General features: G+C 46.7%; 1 pseudogene; it reads right to left on the bottom strand.

Annotated features, from left to right (window-relative positions):
• Positions 1 to 23,491, bottom strand: part of LOC141083868 (hatching enzyme 1.2-like) — a 66,088-nt pseudogene that overhangs the window by 14,333 nt on the left and 28,264 nt on the right.

Here is a 23,491-nt window from a genome sequence, read left to right on the forward strand (position 1 = left end):
TGGGTTATCCAGTCAAATCCTGAATTCCCCAGTCCAAGATGAATTGACATTGAGTGCACTGATGCACAGCCACTGCTAGATGATTCTGCTGGTACATTGACCCAGAACACTACATTGCCCTCGTAGTCTCATGAGCCAGAATCTGACACAGATGAAACTCAGGTGCCTCTTCCCTCATACTATACCACCTTACATGGTGACACGGAGGAAGGTAACGAGGAAGGTGCAGACGACTTTGAAGAGAAGGTGATGGATGACCCAGTTCTTGACCCTGATTGGCATCCATTAGGGAGGAGGGTGGCGCTGGCAATAGTTCAGATAAGGAGAAGAATCCGCAGCAGGCATTGACATCGCAGCAGCGGTTATCTGGCAGACCCGTAGCTGTCCAAAAAATAAAAGTTGCAGGACAGCTTAGCCAGACGGTCATGTTAGCACAGCGTGCAGTTCCAGAAAATGTCTACCATAGTAGGAAGAGTGCAGTATGGCACTTTTGTCCAAAATCCTACTGATGAGGCAAAGGTTACCTATAGGCAGTGCGGAAGGACCTTTAGCCAAGGTAAACAACTTAGTAATTTGAATACCAGTTGCATGCTTAGACATTTAGCGAACATGCACTTGCAAGCATGGACGGACTACAAAACGTCAGGTAGCACATGTGCACCTGCTCCGACTGAAGGTAGCCAGCAACGCTCCATCACTTCCCCCACTGTAACACCACCAGCACTAAATGTTGAGGTGTCGTCGCAAGGCCAAAGCACTCAGGGAATCATAATGGTTTTGCCATCACCAACCCCCTTTCACTCTGTCCGGTCCACCGCTACTTCCCCCCATATGCAGCTCTCCAGTACAGCTCACCCTACTAGACACTCTGAGTATGACAAGAAAGTACTCATCCTCTCATCCGCGTACACTGCTTGAACACCTACATTGCCAAACTAATCTCATTAGAGATGATGCCCTACCATTTGGTTGAAAGCGAAGCTTTCCATGAGCTCATGGCCTACTCAGTCCCATGCTATGACCTACCCAGTCGGCACTTTTCTCGAAAAGCCATCCCACCCATCCACCTGCATGTGAAAGACTGCATTGTCCATGCACTCAAGCAATCAGTGAGTGGAAAGGTGCACCTCACAACAGATGCATGGTCCAGTAGGCATGGCCAGGGCAGTTACGTGTCCATCACTGCGCACTGGGTTAATGTGGTGGATGCAGGCTCCACAGGGCAAACCGGCGGTGGAACAGTGCTGCCTAGCCCACGGTATAGAAAACAGTTGCCTGTAGGCTTTTGAGCCTCCTCCTCTATAAGAGAAAGCTCGTCCACAGAGCACAGTCGCTCGAGTACTCCATCCGCAGCTGTCAGTGTTGCACACGAGGTGTCCCACTATCGAACAGCTAGTGGTAAGCGTCAGACTGTGTTAAAGATTGTCTTTGGGAGACAGACACACTGCGGAGGTACTGGCCGACTACTTGCAGCAACAAGCTGAGTCATGGCTGGGCAGTCTACATCTTGAGCCAGGCAAGGTAGTCAGTGATAACGGCCATAATTTTGTGGCAGCCATAGGCCTTGCAAAACTCACACACATACCTTGTCTGGCTCACACTTTGAACCTGGTGGTGCAGTGCTTCCTTAATAATTATCCAGAGTTAAAATCCATGCTCCATAAGGTGCGAAGACTGTGCACGCACATCCGTCGCTCAACCGTACACTCCAGTCATGTGCAGAAGCTGCAGCGATTGCTCCACCTCCACAAGCAACGCCTAATTATAGACGTTGCAACAAGGTGGAACTCCACCCTGCACATGGTTGAGAGGCTGTGCGAACAGAGGCAGGCTGTAATGCATTTGTGGCAGGATACACAGGCAGCCAGTTTGAGGGCAGACATGGAATTGTCGGGTGTGCAGTGGTCAAAGCTGAAAGACCTCTGTAAAGTTCTTCAGTGTTTTGAGGAATGCACATGGCTGTAAGCGCAGATGAAGCCATCATTAATATGAGCATCCCACTTATGCGTCTGCTCATGCAAAGTTTGATGCACATTAAGGAACAGGCATCTGCAGCGGAGGAGGAACAGGAGTAGGAGGAGGGAAGCCTTGCTGACAGTCAGCCATTGTCTGGTCAGGGAACGGTCCTGGATGAGGTAGAGGAAAAAGAGGAAGAGGAGGAAGATGAAGGGGATGATTATTTTGGGCAGGACAATGCTTCTCAGGGGGCAAGAGAAAATGTTGGCGTTCCAAGGTCAGGTACAGGGTTTGTTCGTGACTGTAGGGATATGGATTTTCCAGAAAGTGCTCCTCCACCCAGCAGTGGCAGTGCATTATTGACACCTGGAACATTGGCCCACATGTGCGATTATGCCTTGCGGATCCAAAAAAGGGACCCCCGCATTGCCAAAATGTTCAAGGATCATGACTACTGGCCGGCCAGCATCCTCGATCCATGCTACAAAGGCAAATTGCACAACATCATTCCACAGGAGAACCTAGAGCTAATATTGGCTAACAAGCAACTCTGTTAAACCGTTTGTTTGAGGCTTTCCCAGCACACAGCAGCGGTGCTGTTTCTCCCACGAGCCGTAGTGGGAACAACAGAAAAGGTGTTCGTGGTGCACACAGCCGAAGTGGCGTTGGAGACAGGGCTTTCATGACCATGTTGTGGACTGATTTCTCAAGTACCGCTCACACGACTGCTAATACTGCATCGATTAAAAGTGACAGGAGACAGCAGTTGTCAACTATGGTTACAAACTACTTATCCTCCCATATCGATTTTCTCCCTCACAGGTCATTCCCCTTTGACTATTGGGCCTCTAAACTGGACACCTGGCCTGAATTGGCACAATATGCCTAAAGGAGCTCGCTTGCCCTGCTGCTAGTGTATTATCTGAAAGAGTCTTCAGTGCTGCTGGATCAATCCTGACAGAAAAAAGGACCCATCTGTTGACCCAAAATGTTGATGATCTTACCTTCATTAACCCCTTCACGACCTTTGACGCCATATAGGCGTCATGAAAAGTCGTGCCAAAACGACCCATGACGCCTATGTAGCGTCATGACTTTAAAGCCCCCCTGCGGGTCGGGTGACCTAGGTCACTGAAAGGTCACCCGACCCGCAGATACAGGGGGCTTTGTTCTTCACCATAGAGGGCATAGCTTCACCCCCACGTGGCTACGATCGCTCTGATTGGCTGTTAAAAGTAAAACAGCCAATCAGAGCAATAGTAATATTTCATAAATGAAAATTGATGAAATATTACAATCCAGCCATGGCCGATGCTGCAGATTCATTCTTTCTATTTTGATCACTGAGAGTTTATCACAGTGATCAAAATAGAATGAAAAGTAAATAAACCCCCCGTTTATCAACCCCATAGGCAGGAACAACTAATAAAATAAAGAAATTATTTTTATTTTTCCATTAGGGTTAGGGTTGGAAAGAGGGTTAGGGTTGGAATTAGGGTTAGGGGTGTGTTGGGATTAGTGTTATGGATGTGTTGGGGTTAGGGCTGGAGTTAGAATTGAGGGGTTTCCACCGTTTAGGCATATCAGGGGGTCTTGAAACGTGACATGGTGCAAAAATTGATTCCAGCCAATTTTGCGTTCAAAAAGTCAAACTGTGCTCCCTCCCTTCCAAGCCCCGACGTGTGCCCAAACAGTGGTTTACTCCAACATATGGGGTATCAGCATACTCAGGAAAAACTGCACAACAACTTTGGTGGTCTAATTTCTCCTGTTACCCTTGGGAAAGTAAAAAATTGGGGGCTAAAAAAAATTTTTGTGGAAAAAAAAAAAAAGTGATTTATTTTCACGTTTCAGCGTTATAAACTTCTGTGAAGCACTTGGGGGTTCAAAGTGCTCACCAGACATCTAGATAAGTTCCTTGGAAGGTCTAGTTTCCAAAATGGGGTCACTTGTGGGGGGTTTCTACTGTTTAGGCACATCAGGGGCTCTGCAAACGTAACGACGACCGCAGACCTTTCCATCAAAGTCTGCATTTCAAGACGTCACTACTTCCATTCTCAGCCCTTACGTGCACCCAAAGAGTAGTCCCCCCCCCACATATGGGGTATCAGCGTACTCAAGACAAACTGGACAACAACTTTTGGGGTCCAATTTCTCCTGTTAGCCTTGTGAAAACAAAAATTTGCAAGCTAAAAATCATTTTTTGAGGAAAAAAATGTTTTTTTGTCTTCACGGCTCTGCGTTATAAACTTCTGTGAAGCACTTGGGGGGTTCAAAGTGCTCACCACACATCTAGATAAGTTCCTTAGGGGGTCTAGTTTCCAAAATGGGGTCATTTGTGGGCAGTTTCCACAGTTTAGGTGCATCAGGGGCTCGGCAAATGTAACATCATGCCCGCAGACCATTCCATCAAAGTCAACATTTCAAAATGTCACTACTTCTCTTCTGAGCCCCGACGTGTGCCCAAACAGTGGCCCCCCAACATATGGGGTACCAGCGTACTCAGGACAAACTGGACAACAACTTTTGGGGTCCAGTTTCTCCTGGTAACCTTGTGAAAATAAAAAAATTGCGCACTAAAAATTTTTTTGAGGAAAAATTTTTTTATTTTCACAACACTGCGTTATAATCTTTTGTGAAGCACTTGGGGGTTCAAAGTGCTCACTATGCATCTAGATAAGTTCCTTAGGGGGTCCAGTTTCCAAAATGGGGTCATTTGTGGGGGTGCTCCAATGTTTAGGCACACAGGGGCTCTCCAAACACGACATGGTGTCCGCTAACGATTAGAGGTAATTTTCATTTCAAGAAGTCAAATGGCGCTACTTCCCTTCTGAGCCCTGCCGTGCGCCCAAACATTGGTTCCCCCCCACATTTGGGGTATCGGTGTACTCAGAAAAAAATTGCACAACAACTTTTGTGGTCCAATTTCTCCTGTTACCCTTGTGAAAATAAAAGATAGCGTGCTAAAAAAATCATTTTTGAGGAAAAAAAATGATTTTTTTATTTTCACTGCTCTGCGTTATAAACTTCTGTGAAGCACCTGGGGGTTCAAAGTGCTTTTCACACATCTAGATAAGTTCCATAAGGGGTCTAGTTTCCAAAATGGTGTTACTTGTGGGGGAATTTCACTGTTTAGGCACACAGGGGCTCTCCAATCGCGACATGGTGTCCGATAACGATTGGAGCTAATTTTCCATTCAAAAAGTCAAATAGCGCTCCTTCCCTTCTGAACCCTGCCATGTGCCCAAACAGTGGTTTATGACCACATATGAGGCATCGGTGTACTCAGCAGAAATTGCCCAACAAATTTTAGGATCCAATTTTTCCTGTTGCCCATGTGAAAATGAAAAAAATTGTTGCTAAAATAAAATTTGTGTTGTAAAAATTAAAATGTCCATTTTTTCTTTCCACGTTGCTTTAGTTCCTGTGAAACACCTGAAGGGTTAATAATCTTCTTGAATGTAGTTTTGAGTAGCTTGATGGGTGCAGTTTTTAGAATGGTGTCACTTTTTGGTATTTTCTGCCATATAGACACCTCAAAGTGACTTCAAGTGTGAGGTGGTCCCTAAAAAAAAAAAATAAGTATTAGACCTACCGGTAATGATGTTTCCAGGAGTCCATCCTGACAGCACCATGGAGGACGTCCTCCTCCTCCTTACAGGGACAGGAAAGCACACGAGAGGTTAAAAGGTCATGTCCCACCCCCTCTCCCTCAGTGATTTAAAAAGTACCACAAGGTGGATGATTCTAGTAACAGTTTAATGAAACAATCATATTACAGCATATGACATAACATAATACATAGTATAACACAACCGGGAGGGAACTACCCGTGCTGTCAGGATGGACTCCTGGAAACCATTACCGGTAGGTCTAATACCTATTTTCCAGGACGACCACCTGACAGCACCATGGAGAGTACCAAAGCACCTCCTCAGGGTGGGATTACCGCCTGGAGAACCTTTCTCCCGAATGCGGTCTGTTGACCAGCTAACACATCAAGCTTGTAGTGCCTACAGAATGTATTAAGACTGGTCCAGGTTGCTGCTCTACAGATTTGATCAACCGACGCCCCCGCCCGTTCAGCCCATGAGGCCGATACCGCCCTCTTAGAGTGGGCCTTAATGGAATCTGGCGGGTTGGCGCCTTCAGCTTGGTAAGCGTCCGAGATTACTGAGGTAATCCAGCGCGCGATGGACGCTTTAGAGGCCCTCTTCCCCTTATTTCTACCCCAAAAAGGATGAACAGGTTTGGGTCGATGCGCCAGCTATTGGTGGCCTCTAGATAGTCTAGAACTGCGCGCCTCACATCCAGCGAGTGAAGACGCTGCTCCTTTTGATTACGGGGATTATCACAGAAAGATGGTAACACTACCTCTTGGTTTAGATTTTTTGGAGAGGCTACCTTTGGGGTAAATGCCGGGTCTAACCTTAAGATTATACAGTCATCTCTTATCTGGTGATATGGGTCCTTAGTGGACAGGGCCTGGATCTCCCCTATTCTTTTGGCCGTGGTAATGGCTACTAGGAAGGCCGTTTTACGAGTGAGAGCAGAGATGGTTATTTTCTCACCGAGAGTGTAGGGGTCTGTACAGAGAAACCCAAGTACCAGGCCTAGGCCCCAAGGCGGGGTGAGCTGCCTAATTGTGGGGTGCAGGTGCTGTGTGGCTCTTATAAAATCTTATAAATCTTATTACCCAGGGATGCGAAGCTAACTGGTAATCAAGGCTGAAATCTGGACCTTTAGAGTGCTGGGCTTAAGGCCTTTATTAAACCCTGCCTGCAAAAAGCTTAGTATGCTAGGGAGGTCAGGGGTGCCTGCTACAAGATCGGACCTGCCACCCTCCAGACAGAATCTTTTCCATATCTTTCGATAGATTGCGGATGTCACCGGTTTCCTACTGGCCTGTAGGGTGGATATGACCTGATCCGGCAATCCCTTTGCCTTCAGGATGTCCCTCTCAGGATCCAAGCCGATAGGTGGAGTCTTGCTGGGTTCGGGTGGTGGATCGGGCCCTGGTGGATGATGTCCTTCCACGGGGGTAGTTCGGCTGGATTTCCCACCGCCATGGCTCATAGAAGGGGAAACCAGCTTCTCTTCGGCCAGTATGGAACGATCAACATTACTCTCGCGTATCTTCCTGAGCACTGCTGGTATGAGAGCCAGTGGTGGGAACGCATAAGAGAGGGACTCGCTCCAAGTCTGGCTCAGGGCGTCTACGCCTTCTGGGTGGTCCGCTGGATTCAGGGAGTAGAATCTGGGGACCTTCGAGTTCTTTCGGCTTGCAAAAAGATCTATACTGTGGGTCCCCCAACGCTGACAAAGATGGTCGAAGATCTCTACGTTCAATTCCCACTCTGTCGAGTGGATCCGTTGTCTGCTCAAGTAGTCGGCTACTTCGTTCTGAGAACCTTCTAGGTGTACTGCGGTCACAGATTGGACTGTTCGTTCCGCCCAAGCGAATATTTTTTCCGTTAGGGCCTGTAGTGGTTGATGTCTGGTCCCTCCCTGGTGCTTCAGGAATGCCACTGCCTTTATATTGTCGGATAATATGCGGACGTGACGATTTAGTACCGACTGGTTTCTCCACAACGCTTCCCAGACCACGAAGAGCTCTCTGAAATTGGAGGATCTGGTCCTGATGCCTACTGGCCATTTCCCTTGGAAGATCTTCCCTTCTATGTGGGCTCCCCATCCCCACGCACTGGCGTCTGTGGTGACTACCACGTATGGAGAGGTTGTCCATTGTACGCCCACTTGAAGGTTTCTGGACTGTGTCCACCACCGAAGGGACTCCTTCACTCGTTCTGGCAGCCTTAGGGGTTTGTCTAGCGACGCCTGACTTCTGTCCCACTTTGCGAGGATCTCTCTCTGTAATAATCTCGAGTGGAATTGGGCCCATCGGACACACTGGATGCAGGCTGTCATGAGGCCCAAAACCTCCATTGCCTCTCTTATGGAGCATTGACGCCTCAACAGGTCTCTGGTTCTGGCCTGAATAGTCCTCTGCTTCTGCTCGGGTAGCCAGGATATTCTGTCGGCTGAGTCTAGAAGGACTCCGAGGAATACTTTTCCAGTGTCTGGCCTGAGGTCCGATTTCTCCCAATTGATCACCCAGCCGAGGAACTCCAATACGGTATTTGCTCGGATCCTGTCTCGAATGAGAGCTTCTTTGGATCTTGCCACCAGTAGGAAGTCGTCCAGGAATGGAATGATCACAATACCCTGATCTCTCAGGTAGGCCACCACCTCTACCACCAGTTTTGGGTGATTAAGATTCTGGGAGCTGAGGCCTACCCGAATGGAAGACACTGGAACTGGAAGTGGCAGATCCGTGCGGGTAAACTGACCGCGAATCTTAGTAGGCTCTGGGATGAGGGATGGATAGGGACCTGGTAGTATGCCTTTTTTAGGTCTAGGGTGCACATGACGGCGTCCCTGTCTATTAGGAGGATTGCGGATCAGATAGATTCCATCCGGAATCTCTTGAACCTGACCCAGGAATTTAGTGGTTTCAAGTTTATGATGGTACGGGCCTCGCCGGATGGTTTTGTGATCAAAAACAGGGAAGAGTAGTGCCTCTTTCCGTCGGGGGACCTGGTATTATGACCTTTTGAGTTTACCATGTCCTGTAGATCCGTCCACATTGCGGAGTCCTCCAGGACGACAGTGGGGGCAATATATCTGTCGGGGGGAGGTGAATAAAGCTCTATACTGTAGCCTTCCGCGATGGTTCTGAGGACCCACGGATTGTGGGTGACTCGGGACCAGTTTGCTGCGAAGTGGCGAAGGCTCCCCCCAATACCTATGGCGTCATTGCCTCCTCGATCTAGATGTTGCTGTGAATAAGGGACCCCTGTTCCTCCCACCTTGGCTGAAGGAGCCCTTACCCGACCCCTGAAGTCTGTGTCTCCTGGAGAAGGAGCCTCTCCGAAAGGACTGGGGCCGCCTGGGTTTTTCCTCCAGGAATCCTTTATTTTTATCGGACACTAGCTCTAGAATGTTATCTAGGGCTGGACCAAATACCCTCAGGACCGAGAAAGGGATGGCGCACAGCTTTGTTTTAGAAGAGTTATACCCCGACCAGGATTTAAGCCAGACTGCTCTCCGGGCCGCATTAGAGAGGGAGCCGTTTCTGGCTGCAAACCTTACTGATTCAGCCGACGTATCCGACAGGAACGCCGTGGCTGATTTCATGAGAGGAAGTAATGCTAGGATCTCTGATCTAGGGGTCTTGTTGGTTAGGTGTTCCTCCAACTGCCCCATCCACAAAAACATAGACCTGGCCACCGAGGTGGCTGATATGTTGGCCCTAATAAGAGCCGCCGACGTCTCCCATGTTCTCTTTAACAAGACGTCCGCCTTCCTATCCATCGGGTCTCGGAGACCTGATGAGTCCTCGAAAGGGATGGCAGTCTTTTTGGTAACCTTGGCGACTGGGACATCTATTTTAGGGACTTCCTCCCATGCCCGTGTTTCCTCGGGATCAAAAGGCAGTCTATTTTTAAAGTCTCGGGAGAGTATCAACCGACGCTCTGCCTCTTTCCACTCCTCCTGGACCATTGTTTTGATGTGTTCACTTACGGGGAACACTACCTGTTTCCGGGCCACTAGTCCTCCAAACATTAAGTCCTGTCTGGACTGTGGTTTAGGGACTTCCTCTATCTGCATAGTATTTCTGACTGCCTGGACCAACTCGTCCGTGTCCTCCAGTCTGAACAGGTACTTCCTGCTCTGATCCTGTCTATCCCCCAGGATCTCTCCTTCTTCCTCCTGATCTGAATCCCAGAAGTCGGAGTCCTCGCTAGGGCTTGCTTCCGACACTGGGTCTGCTTCCCATCTTGGACGCTTGCGACTTGGTCCTGGGCTGGGGGACTGGCGCCATGTGAGGCTGGCTGTAGAGGCCTGAACTTCCTCCCTTATTAGGGATCTCATTTCGGCAAGAAGGGATGGCTGTTCCTCGCCTATGACCCTTGAGGTACAGGGTCCGCATAAGGTCTTGTTATAGTTGTCTGGCAGCTTTACCCTGCATACGGGACATCGGACCAATTTTGGAGGTGGCTTTTGCCGGGTCCTTCACCCCCGAGGGGGATTCTGCCAGGGTTCCCTTCTCCTAATACAGAAGGGGCACCTACTCAGACCTGGGCTGTGAGGATGGGTGGGGGAGGGTGGTCTGCGCTATGCGCACTTACCCCTCCACCTGCTGGAGCGTTGCCTTCCATCCTGGCACGATTCTGCAGAGTGCTGTGGAGCTCTGGAGAGCGCGCCCGGGATTCAAAACCGGCGTGTGACGTCACCGGATGTGACGCGCGACCTCTCGCGATAGGCCGCCTCCTCCACTTCCTCCCGGCTGCTCCTGCGCGCGACCACGCTCTGCTTCTATCCCTGGTGCCCGATCAGCCGGCCGCTTGCAGGGAACCGCCCCCCGCCTGCTATGGCGGTCTGTTGGAGCCATCTCCCGGCGCTGACCTAGTAGTCGTTGGAGCCATCCTGCGGGCGCTCGTCCCGCCGCCTGCGGGGGCCCGACCTCCACCTGTCATGGCGCTGCTGGAGCCCAGCGCCGACTGCGTCATCCTTCTGCCGGTGCCCGCTCGGCCAGCCGCCTGCGGGGAGCCAACCCTCGCCTGCTATGGCGGTGAGTCCTGGAGCCGAGAGCCTCCCATAGGGAGGAACTGCTCCCTCCAGGAGCGTCGTCCTGCTCCTGGCCTTTGGAGCAGAGGGACTCCCCATCGGAGAGTTTCGGCCCCGGGACCTCTTGACAGGGGAAGGCTTGGACTGGCCGTACGATCCCCCCGAGCCCCTCCGGTAAGTTCTCGTGTGTCCCTCCGTGCAGGGACAGGAAAAACACTGAGGGAGAGGGGGTGGGACATGACCTTTTAACCTCTCGTGTGCTTTCCTGTCCCTGTAAGGAGGAGGAGGACGTCCTCCATGGTGCTGTCAGGTGGACGTCCTGGAAAAATGGTTTTGTTAATTTATGTTGTAAAAATGAGAAATCGCTGGTCAAATTTTAACCCTTATAACTCCCTAACAAAAAAAAAATGTTTCCAAAATTGTGCTGATGTAAAGTAGACATGTGGAAAATGTTATTTAGTAGCTATTTTGTCACATACCTCTCTGGTTTAAACAGAATAAAAATTCAAAATTTGAAAATTGCAAAATTTCCGCCAAACTTCCATTTTTTTCCACAAATAAACACAAAAATTATCGACCTAAATTTATCACTAACATGAAGCCCAATAGGTCACGAAAAAAAAATCTCAGAATCGCTAGGATCCGTTGAAGCGTTCCTGAGTTACCTCATAAAGAGACACTGGTCAGAATTGCAAAAAATGGCTAGGTCATTATGGTCAAAATAGGCTGGGTCATGAAGGGGTTAAAATGAACCATGGGTTTCCAAGGATTTTGTCCCACCTTCCCCTGATGACACAGGTTGCCAGAAAACTGCCTCGCTTTTGTTCTCCTCTTCTTCTGACTTGCCCAATTCCGCCATTTACAGCTGCTGAATGTCCAGCCTACACATAAGCACATGCCATTTTTTAAGCCTCCCTAACTGGGCCCCCCCCCCCCCCCCAAGGGCTGGGGTCAACACCTGGGCAAGTTCCGTTGCTCTGAACAGGTGGATGGGCCCACTGATGGCCGACAGCACTGGCACAGGGCCCCTCATAGTACAACTCAGTGTCTGACAGTCGGGGGCCCACTCACCGTCAGACACCAGCGTACTATGAGGGCCCCTGTGCCAGTACCATTGCCCACGAATGTGCCCCCCCGCTTGGTCGTGGCCACAGCACTTGCAAGTTGCAATACTTACCTCTCTGTGCTCCACCGCTGTGTAGTCTGAGCAGTTAAATCCTTCACAGGGACAGCCACTAGAAAATTGGTGTATTGATCGATGATTGTTAAGATGTAGCTATGGCCTGTCCTGCTGGCCTCTACCTTCAGATGATCAATGGATACCATTTGTAATGGACATCAACTTACAAGCGGATGCAGTGGTGCTTTATGATCACCCCTCACTGTTGTGATAGTCACAGACGTGTGACATTCCTGCCACCATTTTTTAATGTCTACTCTCATGCCAATCCAATAGAATCGCCTACGGCCTGTGGCTTCTGTCTTTCGCCCTCCAAAATGCCCAGACACATCATGATAGGCAGTGAGGACCATGTCTACATCTCTCCCTGTGATCACAATTTGATGGAGACGAGTAACGGTGATGTGATCCATGCTATTGCGATAAAGCTATCCTTTCTTCACAAAGAACCATTTTCGCTGTCTCAACAGGCACAGTAATTGAGGGTCTGCATCGCCTTTGCAACATCTACCGGGAGGTTTTCCCACAATGAGTAATTCCCAAATTTCTGCAAACTCATGAATTTCCGTCTGTACTTTTATCCATGTAGTTTGCAGTAGCGGAGAGTCTGGACTGGCTTACTGAGATTGAAATATATACGAAGATTTAAAAGTACCACAACACTGTATACTGGTGTACGCCTCGAACACTTTTCCCTTTTTCTACTTTTTAAATTCTGGTGTAATACACACTGAGCCTGTGAGTGTGTCTCTGACTCCGGAAGTGTAGACGGAAATTTACAATTACCCCTAGACTGGATATACCTGGTATGTGCTGATACAGTACCTTTGTTCAAAAATTTTTTATTAAGGCATCATCCATAGTGAGTGAGCGTGTGTGGTTTCCGCCTTCTATATAGACTGTGAATCGGAGATAGCAATTTTTACTCTATACAGCTTGTATCTTGTTATACAATACCTTTAGTCGACATTTAGTGTTACGGTCACATCCATACTGAGTAAGTGCCTGAGAGTGACTACGGGACTATGTATATGGAGATTTTTATTGTACCCTAAAATATATATGGATGCTATCTTGTTATCCCGTACCTTTTTAACAACATCTTTTATTATGGTCAAACCCAGACTGAGTGAGCATGACTCCGGAAATATATACGGAGATTTCAAATTTGGCCAACACTGATTTCAGCAGTACGCTTCTGATACAGTAACCTTTTTTGCTATTTAGATTAAGGTGTAATCCATAATGAGCCTGTGAATGTCTGTCTGTTACTCCGGAAATATATTTGGAGATTTAAGATTACCCCAACACTGTATACAGCTGTACGCTTGTGTTACATTACCCATTTACAGCTTTTCATATTCTCGTGCAATCCTTACTGGGCCAGAGAGCGTTTGTGTCTGCCTCCTGAAATATATTCAGAATGTTTACACTATACTATATATATATATATATACATACACACACACACACACACACACACACACCCCTTGTATCTGGTGATATTGAACCCTTTTTCAACTTTTTATTTTATTGTGTAATCCATACTGAGCCTGTGAGTGTCTGTGTGCCTCATGAAATATATATGGAGATTTACTGTTATCCCTAGACTGTATAGAGCTGTATGATTCTGATACAGTGCCTTATATCTGCTAGTATTTTGGGTCCATTTTTCAAAACATGAGGAAGTATGGTGGAAGAGGATGTGGGTGTTGGGGGCCTCCTGTTAGTGATGGTGGTGCATCTGCTGGTAGTGCCAAAAACACAATAGCAGCTAGGGCAGGAGGTGTTGAGCTTGCGTTATGGTGTAGCTCATGAAGGCCAGTAAGGCTCCCTTTTCTGGGAGTAGTAAGTGAAGATGGCTTTAAGGTGCAATGATACACTGCGCTACTGTAGGTATAATTCAAGGAAATTTATTGGTGCCTACATGTTTCCTGAGCTGTCCAAGCTCACTTCATCAGGGCATGATACAAGCATGCAATGCAAGAGTTTATATACAATCTGTATGGTGTTTTAATCCACATGACCATGGTGACTAGTGAGGAATGGGGTATGATTTTTCAGATCAATGTTAAGATCAATCTATTCACTTCCAGAATAAAGAGTAAATCCAAAGAGATGTACCCTGAATAACGGATTAAAAAAAAAAAAAATAAATAAATAAATAAATAAATAAATTGATTAAGGGCACTTATATTTAAAAAAAAAATAATGCAGATTGTAAAAAAGAAATAAAAAATTTGAAATAAAGTGCAGTAGTGTTTTAATATTAAATATATTAAATCATAAAAACATGGTAACAATGTAAAAAAAGGGGGGGTTGTAGTATTATAAAGAGACTCTAGATGGCGCTAACACGAGCTTTAAGGAAGTGTCAGAAGCTTGAAGAGAATACTACAGTTAAAAGAGAACTTTCTGTGTGAAACCAATGTGTGGAATGGAAGGATAAAACAAGATGGTCAGGCTAAACATCCCAATAGAGGGTTCAGTACATTACCAATAGTAACACAATATGCTATCATGGATAGATACAGTTGTGGCCAAAAGTATTGACACCCCTGCAATTCTGTCAGACAATACTCAGTTTCTTCCTGAAAACGATTGCAAACACAAATTCTTTGGTATTCTCTTCATGTAATTTGTCTTAAATGAAAACACAAAATAATGAAGCAAAACATTGATCATTTCACACAAAACTCCAAAAATGGGCCAGACAAAAGTATTGGCACCCTCAGCCTAATACTTGGTTGCACAACCTTTAGCCAAAATAACTGCGACCAACCGCTTCCGGTAACAATCAATGAGTTTCTTACAATGCTCTGCTGGAATTTTAGACCATTCTTCTTTGGCAAACTGCTCCAGGTCCCTGATATTTGAAGGGTGCCTTCTACAAACTGCCATTTTTAGATCTCTCCACAGGTGCTCTATGGGATTCAGGTCTGGACTCATTGCTGGCCACCTTAGAAGTCTCCAGTGCTTTCTCTCAAACCATTTTCTAGTGCTTTTTGATGTGTGTTTTGGGTCATTGTCCTGTTGGAAGACCCATGACCTCTGAGGGAGACCCAGCTTTCTCACACTGGGCCCTACATTATGCTGAAAATGTTGGTAGTCTTCTGACTTCATAATGCCTTGCACATGGCCAAGCAGTCCAGTGCCAGAGGCAGCAAAGCAACCCCAAAACATCAGGGAACCTCCGCCATGTTTGACTGTAGGGACAGTGTTCTTTTCTTTGAATGCCTCTTTTTTTCTCCTGTAAACTCTATGTTGATGCCTTTGCCCAAAAAGCTCTACTTTTGTCTCATCTGACCAGAGAACATTCTTCTAAAACGTTTTAGGCTTTTTCAGGTAAGTTTTGGCAAACTCCAGCCTGGCCTTTTTTTTTATGTCTCGGGTTAAGAAGTGGGGGTCTTCCTGGGTCTCCTACCATACAGTCCCTTTTCATTCAGACGCTGATGGATAGTACGGGTTGACACTGTTGTACCCTCGGACTGCAGGGCAGCTTGAACTTGTTTGGATGTTAGTCAAGGTTCTTTATCCAACATCCGCACAATCTTGCGTTGAAATCTCTTGTCAATTTTTCTTTTCCGTCCACATCTAGGGAGGTTAGCCACAGTGCCATGGGCTTTAAACTTCTTGATGACACTGCGCACGGTAGACACAGGAACATTCAGGTCTTTGGACATGGACTTGTAGCCTTGAGATTGCTCATGCTTCCTCACAATTTGGTTTCTCAAGTCCTCAGACAGTTCTTTGGTCTTCTTTCTTTTCTCCATGCTCAATGTGGTACACACAAGGACACAGGACAGAGGTTGAGTCAACTTTAATCCATGTCAACTGGCTGCAAGTGTGATTTATTTATTGCCAACACTGGTTAGGTGCCACAGGTAAGTTACAGGTGCTGTTAATTACACAAATTAGAGAAGCATCACATGATTTTTCTACCAGTACCAATACTTTTGTCCACCCTCTTTTTTATGTTTGGTGTGGAATTATATCCAATTTGGCTTTAGGTCAATTCTTTTTGTGTTTTTTCATTTAAGACAAATTAAATGAAGATAATAATAACAAAGAATTTGGGTATTGCAATCATTTTCAGGAAGAAAAGCCGGATTACTTACCGGTAATGCTCTTTTAATGAGTCCACGACAGCACCCACTGGAGGTATCGGATCCGCCCATTTGGAACAGGAAACCCTACAGGAAAGATAAAAGGGGCGGTCCGCCTTTCCTCCTCAGTTTTACGTTTCAGAGTACCAGAAGGACCGCCAAGGATTAGGCAATGTTCTCTTATTTTAACATCTTTCTTATCCATTATTTGGTAATACTTTAACTATTGATATCTTTAGGGGGGGAAGTGAACGGGTGCTGTCGTGGACTCATTAAAAGAGCATTACCGGTAAGTAATCCGGCTTTTTACTCTTCGCCACGACAGCACCCACTGGAGAGATTCCAGAGACCATCACCTGGGTGGGACCACCGTGCCAAGGATAGTCCTGCCAAAGCTTAAGTCAGAGGTTGATGAAAGATCAAGTCTGTAGTGGTTATAGAAGGTAGAAGGGGATGACCAAACTGCCGCCTTACATATAGTTTCAATCGGAACATCTCCCTTTTCCGCCCAAGAGGTTGCCATTGCCCTGGTGGAATGCGCCCTGATGTTCCCTGGAGGATCTTCGTTTTTTGCGGAGTAGGCTAAACGAATGGCCTCTCTGATCCACCGGGAAATGGTGCTCTTCGTGACTCCATACCCCTTCTTACAGCCCTGAAATGAAACAAATAGGGCCCTACTCTGCCTCCAACTGTTGGACCTCTCAATACATTTTAGGACAGTTCTTTTGACGTCCAGAGTATGGAACCTCTGCTCTTCCGGAGTAGAGGGATTTTTATAGAAGGTTGGGAGGAGTATCTCCTGAGATCTATGGTATTTTGTTGCCACTTTTGGCAGGTAGGCAGGGTCTGGTTTTAATACCAATCTGTCTTGGTATTCTTGAAAAAAAAGGTGGATCTATTGACAAGGCCTGAATATCACCCACTCTTCTAGCTGAGGTTAGTGATACTAAGAGGGCCATTTTAAGTGCTAAGTATTTGAAGGGTATTGTGTCGATCGGCTCAAAGGGGTCTACCGTTAGGGCGTCTAAGACCAGATTTAGATCCCATGTAGGGACGGAGGGTATGTGGATTGGAGTTATTCGTTCACATGCTGTAATAAAACGAGTTATCCATTTGTTGCCTGCTATATTATGGCCATATAGTGCTCCTAATGCCGATATTTGTACTCTCAGTGTATTTACTGCTAAGCCTAAGTCTTTCCCCTTCTGCAGAAATTCCAAGATTGGGATTATCGGAACTTCTGTTGTATGAGGTACTGTATGGAATTGAAGAAATTTTTTCCATATTCTAATGTAAATCTGGGTCGTGGACTGTTTTCTACTTTGTAGTAGTGTAGCAATTAAGGACTCCGAGAATCCTCTTGTCCTCAATAACTGCCTCTCAAATTCCACGCCGTCAAGTGCAAGCTGAGCACTTGAGGGTGGAAAAAGGGGCCTTGGGAGAGTAGATTGGCAGTCGGAAGGACCCAAGGATCTGTTATCGACATAATCTGCAGCCACGAAAACCACGGTCTTTTTGGCCAGAACGGTGCTATTAAGATTATTCTTGCTTTGTCGTCTCTGATCTTCCGAATTACTTGAGGTAGGAGGATCAATGGAGGGAACGCATACGCTAGGTTGAAATTCCATGGAACTAGAAAGGCGTCCAGTATGTTTGGGTGATCTGACGGAGATAGGGAGGCAAAGGTTTTTATTTGCCTGTTCTCCCTTGTGGCAAAAAGATCCACCTTGGGTTGTCCCCATGCGGCTACTATGTCCCTGAAGACCTTCCGATTGAGGCACCACTCTCCTTGTCGTAGAGTGTGACGGCTTAGGAAGTCTGCCTTTTGATTGCTCTCGCCTCTTATATGAAGGGCCGAGAGGGACAAAAAATAGTTTTCTGCTAAGTTTAAAATTTTTGCCGCTGAAGACATCAGAGTCTCTGATCGAGTTCCTCCTTGTCTGTTTATATATGCCACTGTGGTGGTATTGTCCGACAGGATCCTTACAAGCTTCTGTTGGAGCTGCGGAAGGAAGTTGTATAGAGCATAGAACACTGCAGTCAGTTCTTTTAAATTAGATGAGTAATCACATTCCTCTTTACTCCACCTTCCCTGATAAAACCCATTCTCCATGTGGGCTCCCCAGCCCTGGGGACTGGCATCGGTGGTTACAATACAGGATGGAACTATAACCCATGGGACTCCTGAACATAAATGGTCATCGTCTAACCACCACTCTAGGGAAGTCAAGACTTCTTGTGACAGGGTTATTTTGCTCTGTAAACGACCACTATGTCGCTTATCCTCCTGGAGGATCTGGTGTTGTAGTGTACGGACATGGTACTGGGCCCACCGGACTGCAAGAATTTAGTGATCCTAATAGTGACATTGCTCCTCTTAAGGATACACGTGGTTTATCTATAGCTGCTTGTATTTTTTGTTTTGTGAGGATGATTTTTACCTGGGGTAGTAGACATCTCTGGGTCAAGGAATCTAGTTGAAATCCTAGAAATGTCTGGAGAGATTGCGGATCGAGTCTGGACTTTTGGATATTGATGATCCAGCCAAGGCTCTGAAAAGAGGAGACTGCGTCAGTCACGCGTTCAGTACATTGTTTGACTGAATTCCCAATTACTAGGAAGTCGTCTAGATATGGTACAATTAGTGTGTCCTTTTGGCGAAGGTAGGCCATCACTTCTGCCATCACCTTGGTAAATATTCTTGGTGCCGTGGAAAGCCCGAAGGGCATGGCCGCGTATTGGAAATGACGAATCCTGCCCTCGACTTCCACTGCGACTCTTAGGTATTTCTGGAATCTGTTGTGTATAGGGAGATGATAATAAGCATCTTTTAAATCAATCCCTGCCATTACGCAATTTGGGAAAAGAAGCTTTATAGTGGATCTAATCGATTCCATTTTGAACTTATAATTTTTTATAAATGAATTTAGCTTCTTTAAATTAATAATGGTTCTAAATGTACCGTCTGGTTTAGACACCAAAAACAGGGGAGAGTAAAAGCCTCTACCCTGTTGTTCCTCAGGGACGTCAACTAAAACTTTTTTAGCTAGCAGGACTCGAATCTCGTCTTCGAGAGCCTTTTGCTGAAGTGAGGAATTAAGGCGAGTTATAACAAAGAACTCATAGGGGATTCGAAGGAATTCAATCTTTATTCCTTCCTTGATTATATTCAAAATCCATGGGTTTAACGTAATTTGTTCCCATTTGGTAAAAAAAAATTTTAATCTGCCCCCAACCGGTGGGTCTAAACTTTTAATTTTTTTCTCTCCTATATGTTGGCCCTCTGAAGATGGTACCCTTCTGCTTTTCGTCTTTCGTGGCCCATCTCGTTCTGTCCGATTGTCTTCTTCTCCCGAATGGCCGTCTTTTAAAGGTTTTCCTATAAAACGGAATGGGAGAATCACTGAAGGCCTTTTTTCTTTCTTTTGCCTTGGCGAGAATTTCGTCTAAGGCTTTTCCGAAGAGGAACTCACCCTCGCATGGGGTTGCACTAATTTTGGATTTTGATTGTGCATCCCCTTTCCAGCTTTTTATCCAAAGCGCGCGTCTGGCGTTATTCACCAGGGCTGCCGACCTTGCTGCAAGTCTTAGGGTGTCCGCTGAAGCGTCTGCCATAAAGGCAGCTGCCCCTCTTATCAACGGGATGGCTGCACGCAGTTTCTCCCTTGACACTCTTTGCTCAATCTGCTGGTCTAATTGATCTAGCCATACCAGCATTGACCTAGCAGTACATGTGCTGGCTATTGCGGGTTTGAATACCCCGGTGGTGGACTCCCAGGACCTTTTGAGCGAGGATTCAGCCTTTCGGTCCAATGGGTCTGCTAACAATCCTGCGTCCTCGACCGGGATCGAGGTTTGTTTGGAAGTGGAGGATATGACAGCGTCCACCTTTGGTATTTTAGACCATTTTAATAGATCTTCATCAGTGAACGGGTACTTCCGTTTTGAAGCGGATGGGAGAAAACCCCTCTGGTCGTGTTTTTCCCATTCCCTTTTGATGAGATCTTTAATTGCCGGTATTACTGGAAATGATCTCCTCTTTTTTTCTGCCAATCCCGCAAACATAATGTCCTGCGCGGTCTGGGCTCCCCTTTCCTCTTCACACCCCATAGTATTCCTAACCGCTTTTACCAGGTTATCTACGCTGTCCAGAGGAAAACATGCGCGTCCTTCCACCTCCGAGGATGATGATGAGGACGTGGATGCGGAGCCTGAGTTTAACCCCTGTTCTTCCTCTGACTCTGAACTAACAATAACCTGTTTTCTATGCCTGGACTCTGCGGGAGTGCTGGCGCGGTTGATGGCTTGTATTTCCTCCCTAATTATGGCTCGGATATCCTGAGAAGATATCGTCGGCCCCTGCCTGGTCTCTTTCATGCATTGTTTGCAGAGTTTTTTGGGGTAGGAGTCAGGGAGAGGCTCTGAACATAATGCGCATTCTTTATGTTTTGTTTTTCCTTTTTTCTTTGACTGAAACGGGAGGTCAAAGGTAAAGAGAGGGGGGAGGAGGTTAGCTTAATAGGTAGAGCATATGCTTTGCACACTCACCCAGTGAAGCTTAATACCGGTTCAGATGGCTGAGACGGTTTGGATCGGGTTTCTGCTGCCTCGCTCCTGCGGGCAGTCTCCGTCCTGGCGCTGCGGTCCCTGGTGGAGTTGCCCCCAGCTGAATCCCCTGCTGGGGTTTGCGACTCTGCGGGGGATGACATGTTCCAATGTTGCAGCGCTGTTTTATCTGTATCGTTGCCCCGGAAGTCGCCCTGTCACAGGGCGCATGCGCCGCGTCATCGCCATCTTACCCCGGAAGTTCAACCATTACTTCCGGGGTATGGGAGCGTCGGGCGCCGGCCTGCTCCCGCGCCACCGCTATTAACACACGCGGCTCGCGCGCACATGGCCTCACCATCCACGCTATACCCCCACCGATGGGAATGGGGGGGGGGGGGAAATCTCCCGGATGCCAGACCGGCGCGCTCCCTGGTAAGACCGGGCGGCCCTCCCCGGACCCGGCCATTACCACTATGCCACCAGACGAGGGGGGAGCCGTCAAACGGAGTCTCCCCCGACGCTGCCTCCGGACCGCAGCCCCTGCCGTTCCCGAAGAGACCGCACAGGCGGATGCATGGGCCAGGTAAGATCCTGCAGGATCCTGCTCCATTTGGAACAGGAAACCAAAACTGAGGAGGAAAGGCGGACCGCCCCTTTTATCTTTCCTGTAGGGTTTCCTGTTCCAAATGGGCGGATCCGATACCTCCAGTGGGTGCTGTCGTGGCGAAGAGTAAAACTGAGTATTATCTGGCAGAATTGCAGGGGTGTCAATACTTTTGGCCACAACTGTAGGTGGACACCTGGATTTTGGGTCCGGCGGGTTTGGCTGAACTGTTACAAAAAGTTTGAGTACCAGAATAATACCCGGACATTATTCACTTGAATGGGGGGCCCGAACATAGCATTTGCCGCGCTGTCATGCACATGACAGAATGTCAAACATTGCTTCTGATCGGTGGTAAAAATCATCACTGCCGGTCATACAGCTGCTGTTCCCATGCTCTCAAAGGACTACGTAAGCGCGCAGCTGTGATCGAAGGAAAAAAAAAAAAAAAGTGCTTTTCAGCAAAGAGGACAGGATGACTGCACCGCATTGAAGGGAGGATGGATGGGGTCATGTATTGAGTGATTTTGGCCAACAAGCTCCCTCAGTAAAAGCATTGGAGATGGGTCATGGCAGTGTCTTCCAACATGACAATGACCTGAAATACACAGCCAGGGCAACTAAGGAATGGCTCCATAAAAAGCATTTCAAGGTCCTGGAGTGACCTAGTGAGTCTCCAGACCTGACCCCAACAGGAAATCTTTGGTGGGAGCTGAAACTCAATGTTGCCCAGGTACTGCCCCAAAACCTGAAAGATATCATAGAATCGTAGAGTTGGAAGGGACCTCCTGGGCCATCTGTTCCAACCCCCTGCTCAAAGCAGGATTCGCTAAATCATCCCCGTCAGATGTCTGTCCAGCCTCTGTTTGAAGACTTCCATTGAAGGAGAACTCACCACTTCTCGTGGCAGCTTGTTCCACTCATTGATCACTTTGTCAAAGTTTTTTCTAATATCTAATCTGTGTCTCTTCCCATTCAGTTTCATCCCATTGCTTCTAGTCTTTCCTTGTGCAAATGAGAATAAAGTTGATCCTTCTACAATGTGACAGCCCTTTAGATATTTGTAGACAGCTATTAAGTCTCCTCTCAGTCTTCTCTTTTGCAAACTAAACAATCCCAAATCCTGCAACCTTTCTCATAAGACAGGGTTTGCAGACCGGTCACCATTCTGGTTGCTCTTTTCTGAACTTGCTCCAGTTTGTTGATGTCTTTTTAAAATGTGGTGCCCAAAACTGGACACAATATTCCAGATGAGGTCTGACCAAAGAGGAGTAGAGGGAAATAATGACTTCACGTGATCTAGACTGTATGCTTCTGTTAATACATCCTAGAATTGCATTTGCCTTTTTTGCTGCTGCATCACACTGTTGACTCATATTCAGTCTGTGATCTATTAGTATACCCAAATCTTTTTCACATGTGCTGTTGCTTAGCCCTATTCCTCCCATTCTGTATATGCTTTTTCATTTTTATTGCCCAGATGTAGTACTTTGCATTTTTCCCTGTTAAAGACCATTCTGTTAGTTGCTGCCCACTTCTCCAGTTTATTTATATCTTTTTGAATCCTCTCTCTTCTCTAGTATTAGCTATCCCTCCTAGCTTTGTGTCATCAGCAAATTTAATCAGTTTACCCTCAATTTCTTCATCTAAATCGTTGATAAAGATGTTGAATACAGGGCCCAGGACAGAGCCCTGTGGTACCCCACTTGAGACATTCTTCCAACTGGATGTGCAGCCATTTACGACCACTCTTTGGGTCCGATCACTAAGCCAGTTATGAATCCACCTAACAGTTGCCTTGTCCATTCCATACTCAGTCATTTTTTCAATAAGGATTGTATGAGATACTTTGTCAAATGCTTTGCTGAAGTCAAGATATAGTATATCTACAGCATTTCCTTGATCCACCCAATCAGTGATTCCATCAAAGAAGGAAATTAAGTTAGTCTGACATGACTTATTAGTTACAAACCCATGCTGACTCTGTTTAATCACTTCATTCTTATCCAGGTACTGACATACATGTTGTTTAATAATTTGTTCAAAGATCTTTCCTGGTATAGAAGTCACTCACCGGCCTATAGTTGCCTGGGTCCACCTTCTTCCCCTTTTTGAAGATAGGAACAACATTTGCTCTTCTCCAGTCTTCTGGGACTTCTCCTGTTCTCCAAGAATTTTCAAAGATTATGGAGAGGGGTTCAAAAATTTATTCTGCCATCTCCTTCAGTACTCTGGGGTGTAATTCATCTGGACCTGGAGACTTGAATTCATTTAGGTTAGCTAAGCGTTTCCTCACTATCTTTCTGTTTATAGATATCCTGGATTTTTCTATTCCCTTAATAGGACAGTGAAGACCATTTGATGTTACATTTCCTTTCTGAGAGAAAACAGATGCAAAATAGGAATTTAAAAAGTTCGGCCTTCTCAACATCCTGTCTTACCATTTCTTACCATAGAGAACTGCAT

This window comes from Dendrobates tinctorius, unplaced genomic scaffold (assembly GCF_039654945.1).
Source record: "Dendrobates tinctorius isolate UK_male_01 unplaced genomic scaffold, ASM3965494v1 ptg000021l, whole genome shotgun sequence".
In the NCBI taxonomy this organism is placed as follows: Eukaryota; Metazoa; Chordata; class Amphibia; order Anura; family Dendrobatidae; genus Dendrobates; species Dendrobates tinctorius.